Genomic DNA, 12,751 nt, shown 5'->3' with positions numbered 1-12,751 from the left:
TCTGATAATGAAAATTTATCTTACTTTTTTGTGGAAAAAGTTTTAGGACCTCCAAACACTTTAGAACTCATAGCAAAAGATACTTCACTTTTGTATAAGAAATGGTTTCACCCTATCTCATGAAATAAAGGTGTTATGCCTTTTGTATTATTTTAAAAAATTACTTTGGCTGTTAGCATACAACTTTTTCTTTCTTTCTTTCTTTTTTTTTTTTTCATGTTTCCCTCAGTATCTTGAGGGACTGTATCTCATTCAAATTTGGAGGGCAGAATATAGGGCAGCTGGTTGGTGCTTTATTTAGCTGATCTCACCAAAAACTTTACTGTATCTACAAACAGAGTTTTAAATATCTAAAAGGTTGCTATGGTCTTTTGCTAACAATGGGCCCTGAGGGAAGGACAAGAAATAATTAAGGCAGGAGGTTTAGGAAAAATCATTTTAAAAGGCAGATTGGATTACTGAAGAACCATGTGTACTCTGAGTATGAGAGGTTTGTCCTTCAATTTAACTTACTTTTACTGAGATCTCACAAGTGACCATATATTATATTTTTATTTTTTATTTTTTTCATACACTGTACTTTTTATAAAGATTTTGTTTATTTATTTATTTGACAGACAGAGATCACAAGTAGGCAGAGAGGCAGGCAGAGAGAGAGGAGGAAGCAGGCTCCCTGCAGAGCAGAGAGCCCGATGCAGGGCTCGATCCCAGGACCCTGGGATCATGACCTGAGCTGAAGGCAGAGGCTTTAACCCACTGAGCCACCCAGGCGCCCCCCATACACTGTACTTTTTGATGCGAGTTTTCTATTGGGTGGTATGCTTAAACAGAAATATAGGATGAGTGGCAGCTGTTTCAAATCTGTGAGCAGGGGGACCGACATTCTCATAGAAGTTCCTACCAATAAGTTGGAACGCCAGTCATGCCAAACACATGCCAAACAGAAATCATTCTGGCAAAATAAATGAGAAGACTTGTTTTTGAGGACCATTTCTCTTAGAACTTCATGAAAAATATATCTCATTTTTTCAGCTTTCAAGGAGATGATAGGAATATTATAAAAGTCATTATGATTTCAGAAGTTGATCCATTCCCAAGTAGTAACCAAATTTCCCAAAGAAATAGTCTCAGAGTAAACATCTCTTGTTGCTCAATATATTACACAAAGCATCTTCAGAAGCTCTTAAAATTTGATACCAAGGTCCTTGATGGAATAGCCATGCGTAGTGTTCAAATCAGTTTGGTAGAGTGAAAGCCTAAGGAATAATCATATCTTGCGATCCAGAACTCCTGGGCATGAGCATTTGGATAATACAGTCTTCTTTTTTCTTCCAGGGTAGTTTATTGCTTTTAATGTATTTTGGAAAGTATGTGAAGTAAACCATTTCTAAAATTTACTAAACTTCTTTCATACTACATGCATTTGAGAAGAAAGACATTCAACATTCTTCTCTGTTTTTCTTGTGCTTGAGGTTGATTTCAGAGGCCCTTTCAGAGTCTTTACTGTCAACAGACAGATCTGCTCAGCATCTTATACTCATAAAATATTCATATCATCAGTATCTACCTAGCAACTTTATATGGTCAATGGCTTCTAATTTGTCACTGGCTTTCCAATACTGGTCATATTATTACTCCATCTCAACCAGACTTACTAAGCACCTGTTTTTATGTCTGCCCAGTTTTTGTCCATGGCTATTCTTTGATGGTCTAGAGAGATCATGACCTGAGCCAAAGCATCTGACTGAGCAACCTAGGTGCCCCCAGGCTAATCCCTTTAAGAATGGAATAGAATTTGGCCAAGTAAGGGAAATTGTGGCCACTTATGTTTCATTTCCACAAAAGGAAAGACAGTGTTCCCTGGGAGTTGGATTGCAGAAAAATAGTTCTGAATGAACACCATTTTAGCTCAACAATTTATGGTCATCAAACATGTGAGAAACAATTCAGGCCTTTGGATGATTCTGTAGTAAACCATTCTTTCCAAGCATAAATGTAAGCGAATTACAAAACTGTATCATCGACTTACTAAATGAAATAGTGGTAAAACATAACAACCAAAAATCAGGCTCAGAGTTTCAGAGTGTCAGAGCTACAAGACAAGTTAGATATTATGTAAATCAACTATCATTTTGCAGCAAGAAAATGGAGTCTTTCTGAGATTGAATGACTAGCAAAAGTTTTACAGTTAGTTGCAGAGGTCTCTTATTTCCCAATCTCATGAATTTTCTGTATATCATTTGACTTGCTATAGTTTATTTGCAATAAAATTTTGCTACTGGGGCACCTGGTCAGCTCTGTTGGTTAGACTTCTGACTCTTGATTTTGGGTCGGGTCATGATCTCAGAATCGTGAGATTGAGCCCATCATCAAGCTCCCTACTCAGCAGGATGTCTTTTTGAGAATTTCTCCCTCATTCTCCCTCTGCCCCTTACCCCACTTGAGTGGGTGCTCTTTCTCTCTCAAGTAAATAAATAAATCTTTAAGGGTGGCGGGGTTATGGACATTGGGGAGGGTGTGTGCTATGGTGAGTGCTGTGAAGTGTGTAAACCTGGCGATTCACGACCTGGACCCCTGGGGCTAATAACACATTACATGTTTATAAAAAAATTAAAAAAATTATTAAAAAATAAAAATAAATAAATAGAAATAAAACTATCTATGGTTCTCTACCCCACTCTCAAATTCCTAGAAATACTCAATAACTCAAAATTATTCCATTTCTTAATTAGTACTATACCTTACGGGCTGTTAGAGAAGCTTAAAGGGATTAGCCTGGGGGCACCTGGGTTGCTCAGTCAGGTGCCTTTGGCTCAGGTCATGATCCCGGCTAGGGTCCTGAGATTGAGCCCTGCCTCATGCTCCCTGCTTGGCAGGGAGTCTGCTTCTCTCTCTCTCTCTCTGCCCCTTCCCCCTACTTGTGCACTTTCTCTCTTCTCTCAAGTAAATAAATAAAATCTTAAAAAAAAAAAAAAAGAGGATCAGCCTATACAAAGTTATGCCACACAAGAATAGTGTTTTGTTATGAATCATCCTAAGAGTTCTTCTTATTCTCCCTTTATATTCTGGCCAATAGAATCCTGAAAAAAGTGTGGACTCACTTAAGTTCAGTGTAGTTGGGTTTTCAAGACTTAAGTGAATTGAAAAAGGACTAAAAGTAGGGACACCTGGTGGCTCAGTTAGTTAATTGTCCAACTCTTGATTTTGGCTCAGGTCATGATCTCAGGGTAGTTATTTGGAGCCCCTCACCCCCTACCCTCTATTTTTTCTCTAAAAAAAATAAAATAAAGAAAAAGGACTAAAGTAATATTGTGGAATATTCTATTGTTAACATATATAATATATATAATAGCTATAGATAATGTATAAAAATATATATCTATATATATATACACATAATATATGGGCCCAGCATGCTTCTGCTGTGCCACTTTGCTATATATACATAATATATCACTGGCATGATATATCACCATCAATCCCACTTCATCAGAGAAGATGAAATACTGCCCTAGGAATAGGGGAATGTATCTCCAAGTTTGAGTCAAAGTCGTCTCCTTTATCTCTCATGCTGATTCTCTAATATCCATAGATTTCCTTCTAACACCATATATTTTGAGTCTCACTGAGTCACAGCATTAGATACCAAATTCACCATCATTCCCATGTTCAATAAAGATTTAATGGGTGCCCATATATGCTGAAATTGGACCAGGCAAAGGACATAATATGGTGAAGGCATCAGACATGGTCCTTACTCTCATAGCACACACTTTCTAGTGACTATCCTTTTCTGATGTACAGACTGTAGAGAAGTACTGAGTTTTATACTGATAGTTCAAGTTTTGGTTATCACCAACTCTTTTTTTTGTTGTTTCAACTATTTTTATTCTTATTTCACACTGTACAAACACATTTAATATTGAAATACTGGAGGTTTACTCTTTCCTTGAGGAAATGTGTTCTTATAATTTTTATTACCAAATCATTCATTTACTAGATTACTGAAATGAATAGGACTTTACAGATCTTCCTGACCTTCAGCAGGAAGAGAATAACTCAAGCTCTATGCACCTTGACCCATATTCTTCCCTACTCCATGTAAGTCTTTTATATTATGGTTATCTTCTGTTTCCTAATATTATGTGTCTTCTTGATTGCAGAAGAATGTAAGAGTCAAGTACTTATTAACTTTTTATTTAAAAATATTTTTCTATGTGTCACTGGTATCTACACATAGTCAATACCCAATCTAACCCATCACTCACCAAAAAAAAACAATTAAAGAACACATTCAATAAAGACATCTTTGAGAGTCTGTGATTTGAGAATAACATTGAACCAAACTGAAGGTTTGTCTCTAAATGTGGAATGGAATCAGTTTTCTTATAGAGACTGCTATGAATGTTCTTTTGGTTTCTCAGGGTGTCTCATTAATGTTATCTATTAAGCATATTTCACGTTAAACAGGGCAATAGGAATAGCACAAGCAGACCCTAAAATACCACCAGTATGTTTACTTTAAAACAAAGTCTGTAAAAGCCCAGAGGTACCATTTTTGTATAATGGTGGTCTGGGAACAAACCTCCTCCATCTTGGAGCTTTCATAACTAATACAAGCAAACAAGACATTTCCATTTATCATGCAAATGAGTGCTAAACTTGTTCATGCATGTTTATAATTTAAAATTTTATATAAATTTATGTGCAAATTAAGTGTGGCCCTTAGGTCTCTGGCAAGTTGCCATTGTAGCCATTGGAAGTATAGAACTTGCACAGCTCAAAATTATAGGCTTTTCCTTAAGGTCTGCTTCATTGACTTCTACTTTTTTGTGGTCTGCTGGGGATTTGATGCCTGATTCTAAAATGTATGTTTATGATCTTATCTCTCCACTTGGGACACTCAGTGAATGAGTTGACAAAAACAAGTGAATTAAGCGTATATTTTGGAAGAAATATTGTTAGCTCATTTTTCAATTTCAAGACTTTCTGTTAAGTTCATTGAAAACCTTCACTTGCTAGTAATTATGTAAACAGAATAGTAAAGTGTTGGACAAGTTCTTTTGTTTTTAGCTGCCTCCTATTAAAAGTTACCTTTCAAAATGGTTGATCTTGTGAATATAAAATTGGCCCTCACTTATTCAAAGGTCATTTACCCGCTAAACTGCTAGCTGGTTTCCAAGTATCTGAAAGAAGGCCTATGAAAACATTCCAAATTGATTTTGCAGTCTGTGTGCCAAAGGTCAGGTACTACAACCATAAAAGAGACTCTCTGACAATTAACGAAAGTACAACCATTGTACTCATGCTTTGTCCTTAATTCTAATGTATTTAATTGGTTTGTTTCCTGGTCTGCACCAGTTTGCATACAGCAAGTCCAAAGAAGCAATTGTAGGTCTCCCTGACTCTAGGAAGCTGTAACATTTGACAATCCAATTATACATTGGGAGAGGGAGAATGAAAACCAAAACCAAACCAAACCAAACCAAACCAAACCAAACCAAAACAAAACAAAACAAAAACCTGGCTTACCAGTGTCAAACTGAGGGCATTTGTTATGTGGTTAAAAGCTCAACTCACTTTAACAGCCAATGAGGTTATCATGGCCTTACTGCACAGCAAAGAGGTGGATTAATTCATTCAATAAACCTTTGTTAAGAACTTAATACATAGCTGGGGTTGGGAAAGCAAAGACAAGTAGAGGGTAGTTCATGTCCTTGAAAATACCAAAGTTCAGCTGGGAAAGCAGAAACATAAGCCATTATGATAGGAAAAGACAGTGCAATAGAAAGAGAAGGGAAAAATTATTTGTCTTGAAGGAATAGATAAGTAATATTCAAAGCTGGACTTAAAAACCAATCAAGGGCTTTCCAATCTAATAATGGAGGAATGGCTATAATAGAAAGAAATGACAGTATATCCACAGGCATAGAGTAGTGGAAAAGCATGTGTATGGCAGGCAGAATTCTAATTTGGCCCCCAAGATTCCCACCCCTGCTGAACATGCCCTCTATAATCTCTTCTTGAGTGTGAGCTGAACATGCCAGTGAATATAAGGGGATATCACTCACAGGATTATGTTGTATCAACTGTCCAAGGAGATTATATACATGGAATTAAGGTTTCTAATCAGTTGACTTTGGGTTAATCAAAAATGGAGATTCTCTTGCGTGGATCTAACTTAATCCAATGAGCCCTTAAAAGAAGTGAAGAGATTCAAAGAGAGAAATTCTCCTGCTGGCCTTGAAGGAGCAAACCTCCCTGTTTTGGATAGGGCCTATGTAGGTATCTGAGAGTTATCTCTAGGTGCTGAGGGTAGCCCTTAGAGTGGGCCCTACAACAACTAGTAATAAAACAGCTACCTCAGTCATATGGCTACAAGTAAATAAATTCTACACACAGTCTGAAAAAGTTTGGAAATGGATCTCTCCCAGGTAAATGTAAAACTTCTATATGAGGATACAGGTGTCTGACACCTTGATTTCACCTTAGTGGGACACTGGATGGAGAACCCAACTAAAATGTGCCAGAATTCTGATTTACAGAAACTGTGAGATAATAAACTTAAGTCTTTTAAACTGCTACATTTCTGGTAATTCATTCTACACACACCAATAAAAAAAAAAAAGTAATGAATACAGCATTTGGGGGGAATAGAAGTTTAAGATTTCTAGATTGTGAGGTTGATAAACTAGACAGCAGGAAAAATGTAGACAAGAGAAAAACTAATTAGGTGTCTGATACATAATGAAAGGAAGTTTGAATTTATCCTGCGGGTCATGGGGAGTCTTTAAAAGTAGTAGTGTAAAGGGTGCCAAGACCAGATTTGTGTTTTAGAAAGTTAATGCTGGCCCAAACAGTAAAGATAGATTGAACAGAAGAGATGATAGAAGAATGGACTCAGACTGTACTGAAATAATCTTAATAAGTGGTTATGTAAGTTTATTAAAAGGCAATGACAGTAGTGAATAAGTAAAAGAAGATTAGAAAAATAGTTAAAAGGTAAGACTGACATGATGACCAGCATGAGATCAACATGAAAGAGAAATATTAAAGGAGAATGATTGCAGACTTCCTGTCCCAATGACATGAGAATAAGGAAAGATAAACAATTAGAGAGAAAGGTTATTTTGGATTTTGAAAATGTCATGGTTTAGTTGCCTAGAGGATTTCCAAGTCATTAAGAGGAAGTACTCCCAGTCAGTTAAAAATATAGTTCTGGACCCTAGAACAAGGTAGAGGCTGGTGATTTATCTGGGAAATTATCAGTATAGTTGAAGGCATGGGAATACATGAGATCATTCAAGAAGAATATGAACTCTGGAAAGATGACGGCAGATTAAACTAGGGAGCATCAACATTTGAGTGGAGGTAGAGTAAGAGGAGCTGAAGAGGAAAATAAGGAATTATTATATTAGGAGTAACATCTGAAGAAAATGGTATCATAGAAGTTAAGGAGGAGAATTTTTCAAAGAAATGAAGATTGAACATTGCCAAATGTCAAAGGACTATTAGAGCATTAAGGATAAGCCTCTGGATTTAACAATAGGGAAGACCTTGTTGGCTCTAATCAGAGCAACTTGTCCTTAATAAGAGGGTTTCAAAGGAATGGAGGGTGTTGGAACCATACTGTGGTAGATTTTAGTAATAAATGGTAAGCAAGACATTGGATTACAAGGAACATCTTTAAAGTAGCTGGGCAGCAACAGAAGGAAATTAAAGGAAAAGGACCCCATCAAAAAAGTACAAGGACAACTCATAGAGTTGGAGAAAATCTTTGCAAACTATATGTCCAATAAGGGACTTGCCAGATTTATACATAAAATATATAAAGAACCCTTACAACTCAATAGTAAAAAGACAACCCAGTTTAAAGTGGGTAAAGGATCTGCATAGGCATTTCTCCAAAGAAGATACACAAATGGCCAATAAGCACAGGAAAAGAGGCTTGACATCATTAGTCATCAGAGAAATGTAAATGAAAATCATAATGACATACCACTTTACACCCATTAGAATAGCTGGATCAAAAAGTCAGATAACAAGATTTAACAAGGATGTGGAGATAATGGAACTCTCATATACTGCTGGAAGGGAGACAAAATGATGCAGCCACTTTGGAAAACAGTCTGGTAGTTCCTTAAATGATAAAATATAGAATTTCCATATGACCCAATAATTTCCTTCCTAGGTATATACTCCAGAGAAATAAAAACATATGTCCACACAAAAACTTGTGCACAGATGTTTATGACAGCCTTCTTTAAAAAAGCCAAAGGTAGAGACAACCCAAAATGTCTATCAACAGGCAAGTAGACTAAAATCCTTGGAATATCCATTTATACATTGGAGCGTTACTTGGCCAGAAAAAAGAACAAAGTACTGATATGTACACAACGTTGTAGATGTACCTTGAAAACATTATGCTAAGTGAGAGAAGCCAGTCACAAAAAACTTTGTAGTATATGATTCTACCCATATGAAATTCTGAAAGAGGGAAGTCTAAAGATGGAAAGTAGAGTAGTATTGCTTTGGGCTGGGGGGAGGTGGGAGTGGTAGCAAAGGATGGGGAGGATGATAGCTAAAGGGTACGAGTCTTCTAAAGTTGATGATGGCAATGGTTGCATATACCTGTGAATACGCTACAACCATTAATTGTACACCTTAAATGGGTGACTTATACGGTACCTGGGTATATCTCAATAAAGCTGTTTAAAGAAAAGAAAGTGAAAGGAGTAATTCAAGGTAGATAGGGTCAAAAAGAATGTTTCTTTTAGCTCATGAGAAATTCCAGTATATTTGCACTCTGGAGGAAGGAGTTGGTGGCTATTCATAGTGATTGATGTTCATGATGATAACTCTGAATCATCAGAAAAGGTCAAATCCTGTTCAATATGTAATATCTTTTACAAAGAGTTCCAGCAAAAATATCGAAAAGAAATTTCCTCCTTTTAACACTAAACTTACTTTCTCTCATTGGAAAATTAATTTGTGAAGAACATGCATTCCCTCGTTGACGATGGACAAATGAGGTGTTACTCTAACTAGAGGAATCATGGTTACCAAAAAAGTGTCTTTTAAAAGATTATTTTTTGTTTCTGAAGTTTCAAACCAATCTTGGGGCTATGACAAAAAAAAAGGAAAAATATACCACATCTCATGATTCCCATACGACTGTTAATCAGATCTGTATTGACCTTTAACTGTCTGGCTCATAAGCAATGAAGGAAATACGGTCAGGAGTCAGGCTTTGTACTTGTCACACTGCTCTGGAGTAAGAAAGGAAGTGCCATCGTAACTCAGCTATCCAGCAGACAACCAGAGTAACTTCTAGTACTCCCCGTGTTTTGGCCAAAGTGGTGTGTTTCTCTTTCGAAATTGTGTTCCGCAATATTATTGCTCTTACTTATTATTTATTTTTTTTTTTTACGGAGTACTTCATTACTCTTCGACGTCTGCTGTTATAGGATATTGCCTAGCTGTGAAAAACAGATTGTTATTAAAGACTTGCTGGCAAAACCCCAGAGGATCTGTGTGGATTTATTTGTTTTAAAATGTATTAAAATTCTCTGGATACAGATGAATTTCGCTTGCTCAATATTTTTTTTTATTGTTTCACCTGCTATTGAGTAGAAATTGCAAGTGGGAAGGTTTTTGTTTTGTTTTGTTTAAGTTACCAAGTTCTATCAGGATTGTTTGAACCTAAATATTTTTTATTGGAATGATCCACTTTCAAACAACCTACCACCCTTAAGAGGGGGTTACTCATAAACACAAGGTGTCCAGATGTCTTGAATAGGGAGCAAGTATTCATCATTTTTAAGAAAGGGTGAGAGCACTTTGGAACTTGGCAGGAGCTCAGCCCCATTAAGAAGAAGAGACTCCCCATTTCTCCGTTGATGACCAAGGAAAATGGTCTGCTGGATTCTGAGTGTGAGAAAAGGCGGCCGAGAGCTACTATTGATGGAATAAGCCAGGCAAAACAACTTGCCCGGTGCTGGGAGGGTGAGCCAGATCAGAGCGACCTGTGAAAGCAAGTCCGAGAGGGATGGAGATTCGTTTCTGGGAAGGACATAATGAGAACAAACTGCATAATAAATAATAGCTTGTTTTTCTTTTGACTTGGATTTGAGCTTTGATATAGAGATCAAGTGGTTTAAATAAAAGTGATGAGTTTCCATTTTGTATCTATTCAGTAAAGAAGGCATCAGAGAGAAAAAAAGATTCTTAGGGCTTTTCTGTAATTTTATGTCAAGTACGAAAATGAGATGTCTGAAACCATACTCAGTACCGAACCATATACATATATATACCATGTCCCATACTCACGTACTTATGATAAAGTGTAATTTATCAATTAGGGAGGTAAGAGATGAACGGCAATAATAATAAGATAGAACAATTATAAAAATAGACTATAATGAAAATTCCGTGAATGTCTCTCTCTCTCTTTCTCGAAATATCTTCTTGCATGGTATTCACCCTTCCTCTTGCAATGATGATTGATGAAAAAAAGTCTACATGATGAGATGAAGTCAGGTGAAAGACGTGGATGTTGTGATGTAGTGTTAGGTTACTTTTGACCTTCTGACAACATATCAGAAGGAGGATCATTAGCTTCCAGACCACAGTTGAGCAAGGATAAAGGAACCCGTGGAAAGTAAAACCACAGATAAGGGGGGACTACTCCTTCCTTTCTATCCTGAGACCAGAAACTCCAAATAAGCTCCTTCTTGTGTCTTCAGGGGTCAGAACAGTGAGTAAGGACTAAAAGAGGCCTGATCTAGAAACAATATTGTTTTCCAAAGGCACAGATCCACTGGCATTTATACGCTGTCAGTATATTCACGAGAATGGAAAAGACATAGACTTTGGCCTCCAAAAACCTTGATTTAAATTTCTGTGGCTCCATTTAGTAGCTGAGTGACCACTAGCCTCTTTAAGCCCGAATTGTCTTATTTTTACCTCTCTGTTTCCTAATCCATAAATTGGGGATAATAATACTATCTAACATTGTTTGGCTATCAACTGAGATATATGTAAAAGCCCTTTTATATGTTGTAAAACATAATACTTATGTTAATTGGAAAATATTCTTGAATATTTTTCATCTGACCTTACAAAGCCAGGATTTGTACATAGAGCTATGTGACTCCAAAGTTTTTTTTCCTAAAATTGCCTTGTTAGTCAACTATAAATTAGTAAATATTTATAAATAATATTTAACAATAATCTTTATAAATATTTTCAACATGTGAAGTTTTTCTTTTTTCTTAAAAATTTTTTTTTATTCATTTATTTGACAGACAGATCACAAGTAGGCAGAGAGGCAGGCAGCGAGAGAGAGAGAGGAAGCAGGCTCCCCACCAAGCAGAGAGCCAGACATGGGCCTCGATCCCAGGACCCTGAGATCATGACCTGAGCCAAAGTCAGAGGCTTAACCCTCTGAGCGACCCAGGCACCTGTAAAGTGTTTTCTTTAAGAGATACTCAGAAGGCATCAGACATAGATATTGCTTTCAAGGAGCAAATAGTTTATTATGAAAAACAAAACATGGATACGAATATTTACACTCATGAGTTAGAAAATGAGTCTTAAGGAATTTCATTCAACTAATTCATAATTACCTATTGAGCATTTATAATATGACAGGTATTGTGCTAGACCTGGGGACCAGAATGATAAGCAAAAATAGACATGATTCCTGCCCTTTTGGTGCTTATTGTCTTGAACGAGAAATAAGGTTGAATAAATGAAAAATCAAAGCATTTATAAAGGCTTCAAAGTAGAGATTCTTATAAAGTGCAAGATGATTTAGAGAGAAAAACTACTTCCGATGGCGTAGAGGAGTGCTTAAAGAGTTCATTGGAACTCAGTTTTTGAAGACAGAGAGGATTTGGATGTACTAAATAAGAGTGAAAGTTGTCTCAGAGACAGGAACAGACAGGGTGAACGGAGGAACAAGGATAATGAAGGTGTGAGTATTCCAAAGTGTTTGGAGGAACTGAAAATAAATCAATTTTCTTAATATAAGGGAAAATGGTTAAAAAAAAAAATTGCCAGGGGTGTTGAAGCCGCACCATGAGAGTTTTGAATGCCAGGTTAAAGAGTTCAGATGTTATTCTGTGATCCACAAAGAATCTCTGGAGGTTTATGAACAGTAGGGATGTGAATGGGTTTGTATTCCATAAAATAATCTCAGAACAGAAGAACAGATGCCATTTAAGAGGCTCCTTCAGCAATGAGCTACTTGAGGACCGAGACAAAGAAGGCCCATATTAGACAGTTAGCCATGAGAATCCAAAGGGTCCTGCTGTCAAAATATTGACACAACTTGATTGGGAAAGACAAGGACAATAAAAAATTATTAATAAATATATGGAAAATTAAAAAAAATCAGCTGCAAATTGGCATAACATTTTTTTCCTCAATGGAACTCTTATACTAGTGTTGCATATATGTTAATGTAAAACTTTCCGACTTGAATTTATCTATAAAGGAAGGTGGATAATAATCACTGAGATGGAACAGTCATAATAAATGCTTTATTCAATAAAGCCAATCAATAGATTGGTGCCCTTTGTAGGAATTACATGACCTAGATTCACCTATTCAAGTAGAAAACGTCAGCGCTCGAAGGAAGCTTAGTGACCAGAACGAACACTGGGTTTTACAAGCGAGGAAGCTGAAGTCCACAGAGATTACAGGACTCAAGTGAGGCCAAACAACTAATAAGAGACAGAGTCCAGAT

The sequence above is a fragment of the Lutra lutra genome, chromosome 8 (assembly GCF_902655055.1).
Source record: "Lutra lutra chromosome 8, mLutLut1.2, whole genome shotgun sequence".
Lineage (NCBI taxonomy): Eukaryota > Metazoa > Chordata > Mammalia > Carnivora > Mustelidae > Lutra > Lutra lutra.
The sequence above is the reverse complement of the archived record's forward strand: the minus strand, read 5'-3'. Positions refer to the sequence as shown.